The sequence below is a fragment of the Acanthisitta chloris genome, unplaced genomic scaffold, assembly GCF_000695815.1.
Source record: "Acanthisitta chloris isolate BGI_N310 unplaced genomic scaffold, ASM69581v1 scaffold24877, whole genome shotgun sequence".
In the NCBI taxonomy this organism is placed as follows: Eukaryota; Metazoa; Chordata; class Aves; order Passeriformes; family Acanthisittidae; genus Acanthisitta; species Acanthisitta chloris.
The window spans coordinates 8,234-20,886 of record NW_008684624.1 but is presented as its reverse complement, the minus strand read 5'-3'; positions in this window follow the sequence as shown (position 1 = coordinate 20,886).

Genomic DNA, 12,653 nt, shown 5'->3' with positions numbered 1-12,653 from the left:
CCTGAGTCCACATTCCACTGGAGTGAAGTTTGGAGGAGCCAGACTGCTCTGATGGAGGTAAAAGCACAAACACTGTTTAGAAACTGACACTAAAAATAATGCTTTGCTTTCAGTCGTACTAAACCAGCATATCAAAATGAACTGAAAAATGCAAAAAAATGTCAAGATAGCCCATGAGGAATTTTCTGGGTCTCTGTTTATTGTACTGGGTTTTTGACTACAGGAGAAATAGAAAATTAAGGATTTTTTATGTATTGTGGATGCTTGTGCACCTTATAGGAAATTGTTCAAAGCTTTCAGTTACCTGAGTCAATGCACCAGAGGAAGTACTGTTTGTGTCTTGAGTTAAGAAACAGCCACCATGTCAACTTGATGATGCTCCTCATGTGGCCTTACACTTACCCGCAGTACTTTGTATAAAATCACTCTTTTCTATTAAATGATACGCTCTCCCTGTTGAATGGATTTTCTTTTACACAAAGTGTAATCTCAGCTAAGAAGTGGAACCACTGGTTGCAGGAGTGCTGTGTTGTAATGGCATGGTGTGAGTAATAAAATGCCTCTAGCACAGTTGGACTGCTCAGTTTCCGTGGTGCGGAAGGATGTGCGTATGTACTGCAGTGGAGCTGACAGTAGAGCAAAGCACCAGGTGTTCTGCTGGGAGACAGCTCACCTGCTGAATGAAGTATTTTCAGAGTGCTTATTCCTTCTGGACTCTTCTGCCTGCAGTCGCTCCTGCACTGAGGCTTAGTTGAGCACTGAGGAGGACTTTTTTTTTCCCTCAGTATATCAGATGTGGATAACTAGGAATGCACTGTCTCTTGCACTGCTTTGTTCTGAAATCCTGGTCTTGCATCCTGGTGTGGGCAAAGCACAGTTCTCATCTCTGTAAGTGCAGACTTGCTGATCTCAGTTAGCACTCCCCTGCAATCAGCAGAGACCTGTATTAGTCAAAAGCAGAATGCGTCATTATTTTTTACACTAAAGTCTATAGTTATAATTAACAGTAGTAAGTTTTCAGACTGCACTAAATTGGAGTATTGTGCTAAGCATACTGAAGTTTTTGTGCCTGACCTTGCAAATGCCACACCCTGTTCACTGACACGTGCTGTGATCCCCCTGACCCCAGCACACCTGTCAGTGAGTGTGTGTGCAGACCTTGCTTTGGACTCCAAAGGGCTCGGTTGGAATGGCTTTTCCTGGGAAAGTGGATGCTTGTGGTGTTGCTGATCTCTGTCTAGATGCAGTTTTTCCAAGTTTTCTGTGGTGAACAAAGAGATGTCAGTGCTCTTACTTTTTGTTTGGGTTTTTTTCCTTGGAAGTCCCTTAGAACAAGAGGTTTGGGTTTTGGACGCCCTTTTCGCATGCTTTTAACCAGGAGAAGCATGTCCTGTCTCAGTCCAGTAGCCAATGTAGTACTTCATTTTTTTACAGACTAACCATTTATGGTGCTCATCTGAGCAACACAGCTTGGAAACTTATGTCATAACTAAGTAAACTGTCGTGTTAGTTTGATGGACTGGAGAATACAGGATTTTAAAACGTGTGTCGTGTATGCGTGTCATGATGTGGAAAAGCAATGGCTCTCCTTGCTGGGTTTACCTGGCCTGCAATTCCTGGCAGCCTGTTCCAGCCAGGCGTGTGCTGCCTCCCACCACCTGTGTCTGGGATGTGCAGATCTTTCTCTTGTGGATGTGCATGAATAGCTGTGCTATGGTGTGGCTGTGTCTGCTCTGTTTGCTCTGTCTGTTCCTTCCTGCTGTCAAAGGGTTATTTATGGATTAAGCATGACTGGGATAGCTGCTCTCTTTGCACTTTACTGCCTGAACTCTGTTGTTCAGTCTTTTTATGTTGAGCCTATATTTTAAGGAATTGGAATCACATTTTTGTACCTGTTTTTAACTTCTATTAAATAAAATGTATGTAATGTGACTGGTTTTAAATCATAAAAATCCTGTGAATTTTCAGGTTTCCTAGGCATCCATTCCAGAACTATGTAAATCCATTTGGATTAGGTTGTATGTCGAGGCCAGTGGAAGACTTTGGGGCTTGCTAGTTCACTTACTGTAAAGGCAGGATTTTTTGGATCCTGTTGTAAATGGACCAGTGCTTGTTCATTTATAATTTCACACCACTCTTTTGATGTATTTGGTGGCACACATACACCACCACTAGGGTTTGGGACAGAGGTCCTTACTCTGTTCCAGCGTGGCCCCCAGCAGCTGTTGGCAGAAGCGCATGGGCTGGGTGCTTCTCTGTTGGTGTTGCAAGCTGTGCATGGCATGAATGCTGGAAATAAAGAAGAGATGAGAATTTAACTCCAAAGATGGCTGTGCCAGCCCTGGTTCTTCCTGCGTACCTGCACTCTGGTGGGGAAGTGGCTGTGGCAGGGTAGGTGTCACCTCCAGGTCTCAGCTGGGAAAGGTGTCCAGCAATGGTGACAGCAGCAGCAACTACCTAGGTTTTAATGCACCTCTGCTGTTTATTTCCCTCTGACCAGTTCCCAAACTGCAGCAATGTTTATTTCCAGCAGGAAGGGAGGGGGTATAATGATTCCAGCTTTTTGTCATGGCTTTTCACTGCAAGGTGGCTCAGTCTCTGCAGTCAGAGCCCTTGGAGAGCAACCTGGGAGAGGTGACTCAAGGCTTTGCAGAAAAGCACACTGTTCTTGGAAGTGTGGGGAAGGTGAGAAGATCTCACGGATGGTTCTGGTTGCCCCAGAAGAACTAGAAGGGAAGGCTTTGCTGCAGGATCAGTGCTCTGGCAAAGTGGCACAAACTCTCCAGCCACTGTGCTCTGCAGGTCAACACAGCGGTTTTGTTTCCTGGGGGAAAATGTCTTATTGTTCCTTCTACTGTTTCTCAAGGAAGATTTTTCTGAGCTCATACCCCAAACTATACTTCTAATTTTTTTGCCAATTTTGATACTGTCTCCCTTGCTTTGTTTGCATGAAACATGGCAATGAATTTCAAAGTTTTGTGCTCATCCTTCTGCTTTTCCTTAGAACCATGCTGTGGTCTGAGCTGTTCTGTGCAGCCAGGATATGCACCCAGTACACATCCTGATGGGGCTGGAGTCTGGAAGAGTTTCATCCCATGAGAGAAAACAGCTTGCACGCAAGGAAGCCTTCCCAGCTACCCTTGTGCTGGCACAGGCGTTGTGGAGGGCAAGTCTGTTTTGTAGCCATTCTAAATACCTTGAGTAATTTTCTAAAGGAAAATGCATGTGTCCTCAAACATGTCTATGGGCCTAATGCTGCATTTTGCAGTCAGACTGGCACTGCTTGTGGATACACACATCACACTGTGTGGTTGTACAGCCAAACAGCTTAGCAGCAGCTCACCTCTTGCAAACCGATGAGCATGGATCCACTGGAGGAGTGAACCCATTCTGAAGCTGCAGAGCAGGGTGGGCAGAGGTGGCCCATGCTGCCAGGTGGCCGCACACCTGCTGTGCTGACGCTACAGCTCTGGCTAACTCTCCCTTTCCAGCTGTGAAAGCTGTACTCAACATCCTGTGACTGATGAAGGTGGCCCTTGATCTGTCATCTTGTGAGCTGAATTCTGCCTCAGGGTTGCATCTGGCTTGAGTTCACCTTCTAACTGGTTTTGAAGTTTAATCTGTGAGTCCATCTGCCTGTTTACCTTCCGTTCGTGTCTGGCAAGGCAGCTTCAGGCAGGCAGGCTCTGGCTGTGAGAAGACAAACTACTTCCACGAGTTCAGGAAGAGTAAATCGTGACTCAAACCCCAGCAACCTGCAGGCTGAAGAAACAGCGAGATGCTTCATGAGGAAACTGCAAAGCCTCAGCCACATCTCACAGCTCAGGCAGTCCTGGGGTTCCCTTCTCTGCTGATGCTGTTTCTTTCCAGCGGCATTTTCTTTCCAGACTGCTTTCATCCTCTGTCAAATGCAGCCTTCCTCATTTTCTGCTTTAGTCCTTGGGTGTAGGAGACGGAAATTGGGTGACTTCTACGTCCCAATGTGTGCAGCAGGTCATGGGCACATCTTAGACATGCAGAAAACTTGAGCAAGCTGGAGACTTTCCTGCAAGAAAGGAAACTTTCCTGGGAGAGTTTTTCCTAGATGGGAAGTATACCGTAAGTTTAATTTTCTCCCTTATAATGTCTCTGAAGTTCAGAGTAATTTCTGTTGGTTATCATTGTCCAGATAAACCTATTTCATCCTGTGCAAATAATTGCCACGTCCTGTGTCCAGAGTGGGGTGAGAGGGAACCCTGTTGTGGATGTGGTCAGTGCCAGGCAGCTGGTGCTCCACCTCCCTGCCAAATGTGATGGGGAGCTCCATGACACTCCTGTGTCGCAGATCCGGGGCTGCTCCTTTCTGGGGTAGAGGCTCCGTTTTGGCTTCTAGGGTTGTGTGTGTGAATAATTTGGCTGAAAGCTTGTTGGAGGAAGGAGTTTGGAGAAAAGCATCCCTGGAGTGGTGAGGTTGACACCCTTCTTTTTCCTCTAATATTATGAAGGTGAGTAGATGACAGTGGAACCCTGGACGTGATACATCAGGGAACTATTAACTGCTCTGCTCTTGGAGATCTGGGCAATGGGATGCTGGCAGATATGCCTATAGGAGGCCATCCTTACATACACTGGGCAGAAGGACTGGCATTCAAGATTCCAGAGGCAGAGGTGAACTATAAAGGTCTCCTATTCCAAGGAGCTCTGGTTATGGTGACTGGCTGCTCTTCATCATTCTTTCCAGCCATCTCACCCAGCCACAGATCAATCACAGCTTTGTTTTCCCCACTTGAGTATACTTACAGCTCCCAACTGAATTCTTGAAGCTTGTAGATTTCACTGGATGACTGCACAATAGGTAAAAGACAATTTACTTCCTAAAACCGTTCCGCCACTGATCTGTTTTCTTAGGTGCTCTTTGGGAAAGGGTTCTGCCCACTTACTGGGCTACTGGAAAGGCAGAGCTCTGCAAAAAGAAGCAGCATCCATTGCAGTGCTGTCAAAAAGAAAAGGCATCTATGAAGAAAGAGGGAAAAGGATTCAAAGCATTTGTTTGCACATGAGAAACATGGGTTTGAGTGAAGCTGAGAGTCTGAGGAAGTGTGCAACTGTTCTGTAGTTTCGGGTTCATTGATTTTGTTTTTAAAGGTCCTGGATTGAGTAATTTAGAAAACAAGGCTTTATGTTTTCACCACCAGCACCTTTCAGCTGGCACCCTGTTGCATGGCCAGGTAAGAAAACTCCTGAACTTGTGGACTCACGGGGCTCAGGAGTGATGATATCTTCTCACGCACTAAAGAGTGATTTTTCATGATTAGCTTAAAAAATTACCTTCTTCAATCCTCTCAGCAGTTGTGGTCATAGGAGGTCTGTACAGACAGCCAAATGAATAGCAAGGCTCTCTTACTCCTTTTGGACTGGTGCAAAACACAGTGTGTAGCATTTGTCTTTGTTAGATGAATAATGTAGTGATTTGGTTAAAATGCTGTCCTTTTGCTCTTTATTAATGGAGATTTATAGTGTTAGCTGAAAAGCCATGGTCAGCTGCCCTGTCTTATGCTGTGTGTATTGAACAGAGGGTAGCCTCTAAAATGACGAATGAGAGACTGCAGAACCCTACTTAGTTCTAGCAGAACTGTTCTAGGGGCAGGAAGTATGGGCAAGCTGAATTTTTTTTTCCTTTCAAGCATTTGTGATTTGATGATGGTCACAGAGAAATACCATGAAAAGAAAACAAACTTTCTGATAATTCAGCAGGTGGGATGTCAGCATTCACTGCCTGAGATGTGGCAAAGTGATCTACATAGTGCACTTGGCCCTTTTTTTAAAAAAACCAAAACCATTAATTCAGGAATTAACTCAGGTTATTTCCGGTTCTCAGAGGGCTCAGGTACTTCTTCAACATGATTATTTACCTACAAATGATCTAGTGTCCTGTTTTCCCTGAGAAAAGGATGATCAAAAGTAGTGTGTGGTGGGTTGGCCCTAGCTGGATGCCAGGCACCCACCGAAGATGATTTGCCATGTAAGCCAGAGAGTGTTTTTCAGATCATTTGATGCCTTCACTGAGGGCTACATAGAGTACAGACACATTTATTTCTGTTTTACAGGTACAAGGAATCACAAAGTACTTAAAATATAACATCTTAAGAGGTGTCCTGCTGTTTTCTCTTGCATTTACACATAGCGAAGACTTCATCTGATGTCTTTTATACTTCAGCTGAAGACAGAAATAAGGTATTTTTCTACTTCTGATAATAAGCAGCTACTCAAAATATGTTAAGATGCAGAAAAAATAAAAGCAGAAACCCCAAAATACCAGGTTTCCCTGTCTGGGTGCATTGAAAATGCACTGTTTCCTTTGGAAACAGTGCATTTTGGAAACTTTCTGTTTTACTTTGCAGTCAGCTAAGGGTCAAATCTAATGATTTTTCTTTTAGGTTACCTACCGAGGACAAGAAATACACAGGAAGGCCAGGAGTGGCAATTGTGAAAACTGATCACAAACAGCTGCTCTACAAGAGCATGAATGTTGCACGAGATGAATGGTTGAAATGGTGATGTGCATCCTGCTTTCGCTGGAGGATCTGCACCAAGGAGCCCCAGGTAGGACAGCAATGCTGAGATCCTGCCCCAAAGGGATTGTACAAATCCTATGTTCCCTGATGGCTCCCAGGAGCCTCATTTGCCCGTGTGGTGGGAATTGAACTCTGGGATCACACTGCCTATGCTCTGGGTGGTGAGCTCACTCCCCTCTTCCTCTTACATCCTATACTGGGGACCACATTGAAAGAGACAGTGCCAAATTCAGACCTGAACCTGGAGCTTGCATAGTGCAAGGAGTGAATTTGGCATGTTTTAAGTGGCAGGAACACGAATCTAATGAAACATCATCTTAAGTGAGTTCTGGATCAGACCATATGACTGCATTTTTATTCTGCTAAGACAAAGCAAGATCTTCCTTCAAAGCAACGTTTCAACACTTGAGTATGACACTTCAATCCTAATACAGGTTCATTTGTAAATAGCATTTAGAAATGGGCTTCTAAATATTGATTCACAAGATTAATTGGTCCCTCTTCCAGTGGCACCGACCAGAAATCAACAGCTGATGCAGATCATCGTGCTCTCACTCAGAGCTGGTCCAGGCTCCTCCATGCTTCCCAAGAAGCCACACTGCCTCTCATGCTCCACCACCCATCTCTCCCATGCCATCTGCCATGCAAGGGGTAATTTTATCAGTAGCAGTTTTGCTCCAGCTGGGCTTCCAGGATCACACCTGAAATTCTTGTGGCACGGGACAAGATTCAGCGGCAGTACTCCCGCTCAATGCTTGCCATGAGCTCCTCCTCGGAGTAATCATACAATATTGTGGACTGTCCTGATGGCTTCTTGCTGTTATTTCCTGGGCACCTGACACAGAAGAGAATGAGTTATTGGTGTTATAAGAGAGAATCAGGCTCTGAAGACACAAGATGACATTTCACATTTTTTTTGTGAATGGAAAGACTGAGCTGCTTCTGGCTTGCTGAGACACAGATACTCTGTTATGTCTAGTTCCCACACCCCACGGGCACACTGCCTGCTGACATTTGCTATCACTTGGCACCTTTTTTATTCTGTGTATTTATTCTGTACTATTTATTATAGTACAGCCCTTACAATCCTGCAGATCAAACTCTCAGAACCTCTTTATCAGTTAGGTTCGAGACCTAACTAAAAAATTGTGTAACCTTTATGCTAGTTACTAGTTTTAAGGTTTTATGCACAAAGAGATTTTTTGTGTTTGTATCTGTAAGGGATTTGAGTGTCAACCAAAGTAAGAATTCAGCTCCCTCAAACTGCTCTTACAGCTTTGTTTTCACATCAGCACAACTCTCCCATGAGTGGGAACTGATGTATGATTCAAAGGGAACTGGTACAGGGTTTATTGGTGTCATCAGGGGGGGTTTATGTTTGAGTACAAGAGAAATCTGTCCCTACCTGCATGAGGGAGAACAGTGAAAAGCCTTCTGCAAGCTTTGACCACTGTAGCTCACACTACCAATTAAATCTACTTGATCTTGCCCTCCAGGACTCAAGAGAGGAACCAGCAGCTGAAAAGCGAGCACTCCTCCTTGGCCTCGTAGAGAACTGGGAGGTGAGCAAGCTGGGCTGTAAGGCTTGTCGTTTCTGGAAGTTGGAGCACATGGCTCCATGAAATGGAGATCATAGTGAGGTGCAGAGCTAAGTGGAGGCTTGAGCTGGTAAATCCAAACTGTACACTGCTCTGCCATGCCATGTCAACTGGATGGCTTACTTTGTGACCATCCGCTGGTGAAGAACAAGTAAGCAAGAAATAATTGGGGTTTTATGTCAGTTAGTTGGTTGTCAAAGAGGAGAGATTTTCATATCTAATAGCATGGCTCCAGATCTGTCCCAGATTCATCATGCAATATCTATTGACTTACCACTTCTCTGAGGATGAGATCTATCTCACCCTTGGTCTTGCAGCTAGGATGAATTTTTGTCATTAGCTTCTTTCAGTGAAAAAAACCCGAGGACCTCTTTATTACATGAAATCATAGAAGCTGCCCCAAAGCAGGTAAGTAAACGTAGAATCAGAATTGAAGAAAAGAGCCCTGTGAAATTATTTACTAAGGGAACTTTGTCCTGTAGAGGAGGAGTTTTCATACTGCTCTCCTTAGTCCAGGGAGCATCCTCTATGTTCCCCCAGCAGGCAGCAGCCAGACTCATGCTAATGTGGCTGTGGAGCAAATGGCTGCAGAGCAACCCTTCCTCTGCTCCTATCTGCCCAGCTCAGGGAGGCTCCTGCCCAGTCCAGCTGCTCTGACTGAGCTGTTTTTATGCCGTGCCTCCTGTGTGTCAGGAATAGTTTGATATTTTTCCTGAAGTCACCTGATGAGCAGCTGGCATGGCCACTGGGTCGTGTGGGTGTTCTATGCTTATTTACACTGCACTGTGCCCTTGACGGCGAGTTCTGCTGGCAGCAAGTAGTATTTAGCAACTGGACTTTTCTGCTTATTCCTTTTGTTCATTTTCCTTCTGAGGGGCTGTGGGGCAATATGTTTTCCTCTGCAGTAAATGAGACCTGAGAAGAAAGCTACAAGTCCAAGAGCTCAAACCATACACCAGCAGCTACAAAGCAAGAATGGGAAAAGGAAATACAGAAATATGACTTAAACACATGATTTACTGATTTAAACTCTGCACTGTGACAATCCTCAAACTGATTTTATATTACGTGATGTGTAAGAGGCAGAACCCTTGGCAGCCCCACAGAACAGCCTTTGTTTCTCTTAGTGGTTACATAATTATCCACTGTTAATTATTCTCGAAGTTTTGTCCTGCATGGAGAAAATCTCCAGGTAAAATTGGAACTCGTTGAGAAATAGATGTACTTTAAAAAAACCAAAAGCAAACCCTACTTACCATGCACACACCCCAGAACTGAGAGGAAAAGAGAGGGCTGTGTTTCTTTCAACAGCAAAGGAAAAGTAAGTGCTGTTCATACTCTATTTTTGTGGAAAAATTTTCTACCATTTAATATGGAAAAAGTTGCAATAATTTTAAAAATGAAAGCTTTCGCCTGGATAAAAGGAAAAAACTTCTGCACCCTGAGGACAGCAAGCAGAGGAGCTGGCTGTGGTTGCACAGGCTCATCCTTGGAGGCTTTTAAGACCTGATGGGACAAATCCTGGAGTGTTCTGCTTTGACTTCACAGCTGATCCAGCCTGAAGCAGGAGATTGGACTAGAGACCTCCTGAGGCCATCCCGACCTGAACCTCAGTCTCATAGGGACGTTGGTGCAGCTGTTCCGGCTGATCCTGGAATTAAGCAAAAGGCTGTGGCAGGGAAACCTGCAGCGCAGGCTGTGGGCAGGACAGGAGCTGTGGACCACAGGTCTGCTCCCATGCTCCTCCAGCTGCTCCCACAGCAGAGGAGGCTCCTTGATGCTCACATCACCATGTGCCAGGGCTGCAGGTCAGGGCTCCAAAGACCTCAAGTCCAGCTGAGGGCTGTCAGACTTTCCAATTCGGAAAAGAACAGGTTAGTACATTGAGGGGAAAAATTTTCAGACCCCAGATGTTCTGGGGAAGGAGAGAAACCTGGGAAGGAACAAAGCTGAGAGAGAAGGAACTAGCTGAAATGTATACAAGAGAGGAATTTGCAGCATGGTAGGACAGCAAGGAAAAAGAAGGCTAATGCAGCTATTACTGGGCAGGCTTCTGGGTACCTCATTGCTAAAATGTTATTAAGAGCTTGGAGGAAGTTTAGAAAGCAGCAATAAAAGTGATTTAAGAGGCTAGAGCAGAGCAATTTAGGAAAGAGGAAAGCAAGAAATGTGCTCCATTTCAGCTACAGACCTCTCCATATTTAAAGATACTTAAGGGAAGCAGGAATTATTGCTGGAGTTTTGTTAAATGGAAAGACAATGAACTATGCAACGTGGAGAAGGAAATGCAAAGGGAAAAATTGGACCAAAAGTGAGCAAAACCACCTCTGAGCAAGATCCCAGCAGTGAGGATGGTTGGCAGTGCCACATCCCTGGTGTCAGGCAACTGCCTGGTGTGGGGGAGAGCTGCCTGCAGGTTCCAGTGACAATGGGTGACTAAGGTGACAAGGTCTGAGGTAAAAACCTGAGTTCAGTGGCTGAAAACTAGGTTGGGGTGAGTCTAGGCCAGTGTTTATCATTTTGCTGAGGATGGGAAAGTCCAGGGTTAATCATTAAAATGCCTTCTGCAAGACTTTGTAGCTGAAAAAATGGGTCAAACCAACACCCTGGTAACTGTGCCAGTGACATGAGCCTTGGCAGCAATTATAAAATCATTACAGCATTCCTGGGCTGTGTCATCCACCCGTGGACTGCCAGATGCTAGAGAGAGGTTCCCAAAAGAATTGTGGGGCTGTGGGCATGGGGTGAGAGGTAACATAGCCCAGTGAGGAACACATCCAGCTGTGTTCCCATGTGCATCCAATGTACCAGGGCCTGGTTTAGATGCTTAGGTGGTGTCAAACAGACACGTTTGCAGTACAGGAGGTGCACACCTACATCTATCTTGCGTGACTGCTCTCTTGACAGACAGTATTAAGTCTCCTAGTTTTTCTTCTCCTTGCTTGACATTTATTTCTCCTTTAATTTGCTTTATGGGAATTTCTTCAGTCAGCAACTCTATCAAGACAAGGCTGACTTGCTGTTTGTCACGTGAGTGTTTATCTAGAATGATTCTTGCCACAGAAATGTGAAGGATGAGACACCTATGCACGTTAACCTCTGTTTCTGGGACTTGATTTGATTTGATTTGATTTCTTCAAAATGCAGTTTTGCTGGGTGCTGGATCGTTTCCAAAATCTGTTCACACAGTTCTTGCCAGCAGAAATTGCAGCCCCTACTTATCTTGGGCAGTACAGGTACTTCACACATGAGCTGTGCTATGGGGTTCTGCAGCTGGTATAAAATAAAAGTTATCTCAATTAAAATAACCTCCTGCTCCATCATTCCAGATCAGAAACCAGTTTCTGCTGTCTTGAGTCTTCTCTTTGTGTGTCAAAGAGGGAGGGAGAAGGAAAGCCTTGTCAGGGTGTGAGGGGCCAGCATGCTGGATAGCTCAGTGAGGGACTGTGGCAGGGCTGGCTTTGCACCCCAAGAGGAGACTCTTCAGTTGCCATCACAGCCCAAAGCCCATTGAGGATGCTGGAAAGTCCAGGAGAGGTTAAAGTCCTCAGGAGAGCACCTGGACAAACCTTGCTGTCAGAACAACCAAGGGCAGCTGTGTTTTCCGAGCAGCCTTACCAGGTGAGCTCTCTGACAGCTGGGAGGGAGAGGAGGAGGAGGGAGGACAGCAGCTGGTGCCATATCCACTAGCACTTCTCAGCGTTAGTAGGTCACACGGCCTGAATCTGCAGATAAGTCTGCTGCTGAGTGCTGCAGGAGCAGAGGGGCTGGATGACAGCCAGAGCTTAGCGGTGAAGAGAGTAAGGAGACGATATTTTAGGATGTTTTTTCCAAGCCTCTTCATCTGGGTTTCTTTAACACGTGTTAATCTGTCCTCATTGCTCTTGGTGCAGGCAGACTTGGTGGCTCACTCTGCTCAGTAGCTTTTGCTTGTGGAAGATTTTGGATTTCATTTGGCACCCAGTGCAGCAGGTCCCCACCATTTCCCTGTCCCTAAGGGACACTCATGTCTCTAACTGGTGTAGCATGGGAGCATATCATGGGCTTTCTCTTATGATTTCTGGGGAGCCAAGAGATGTTATTTTCCTCTTCCACATACTCCAGAGCCCATAGGTGACCTGTGGGTCAACGAGGGCCTGAGCTACTCATTGGAGCAATCCTCCACAACTTTCCAACAGCACCTCCGAGGTGCCTCTCTGACATGTGGACAACCTAAATTCCCCATTGTTCATGACCAGGAATGAATCTCTATACTGTATTTGAGCTGGAGCCTGGATCTTTTCAAGGATCATAGCTCCTGGATTTTTTTAAACTGGTAAATAAGAAGGCAGAATATTTAGGGCTAGAAACCATTTCACACTGTTCCACCTCTCTTTTGTGCAGTGTGAGTGATGTGGAAATAGCTTTCCCCTTTAAGGTCCCTCTATTCCACCTGCTTTCTCCCCCTGAAGTTATAACAAAAGCAGGGGGTACTCACTGATGGTCAGCGTTGTTGTTCTCT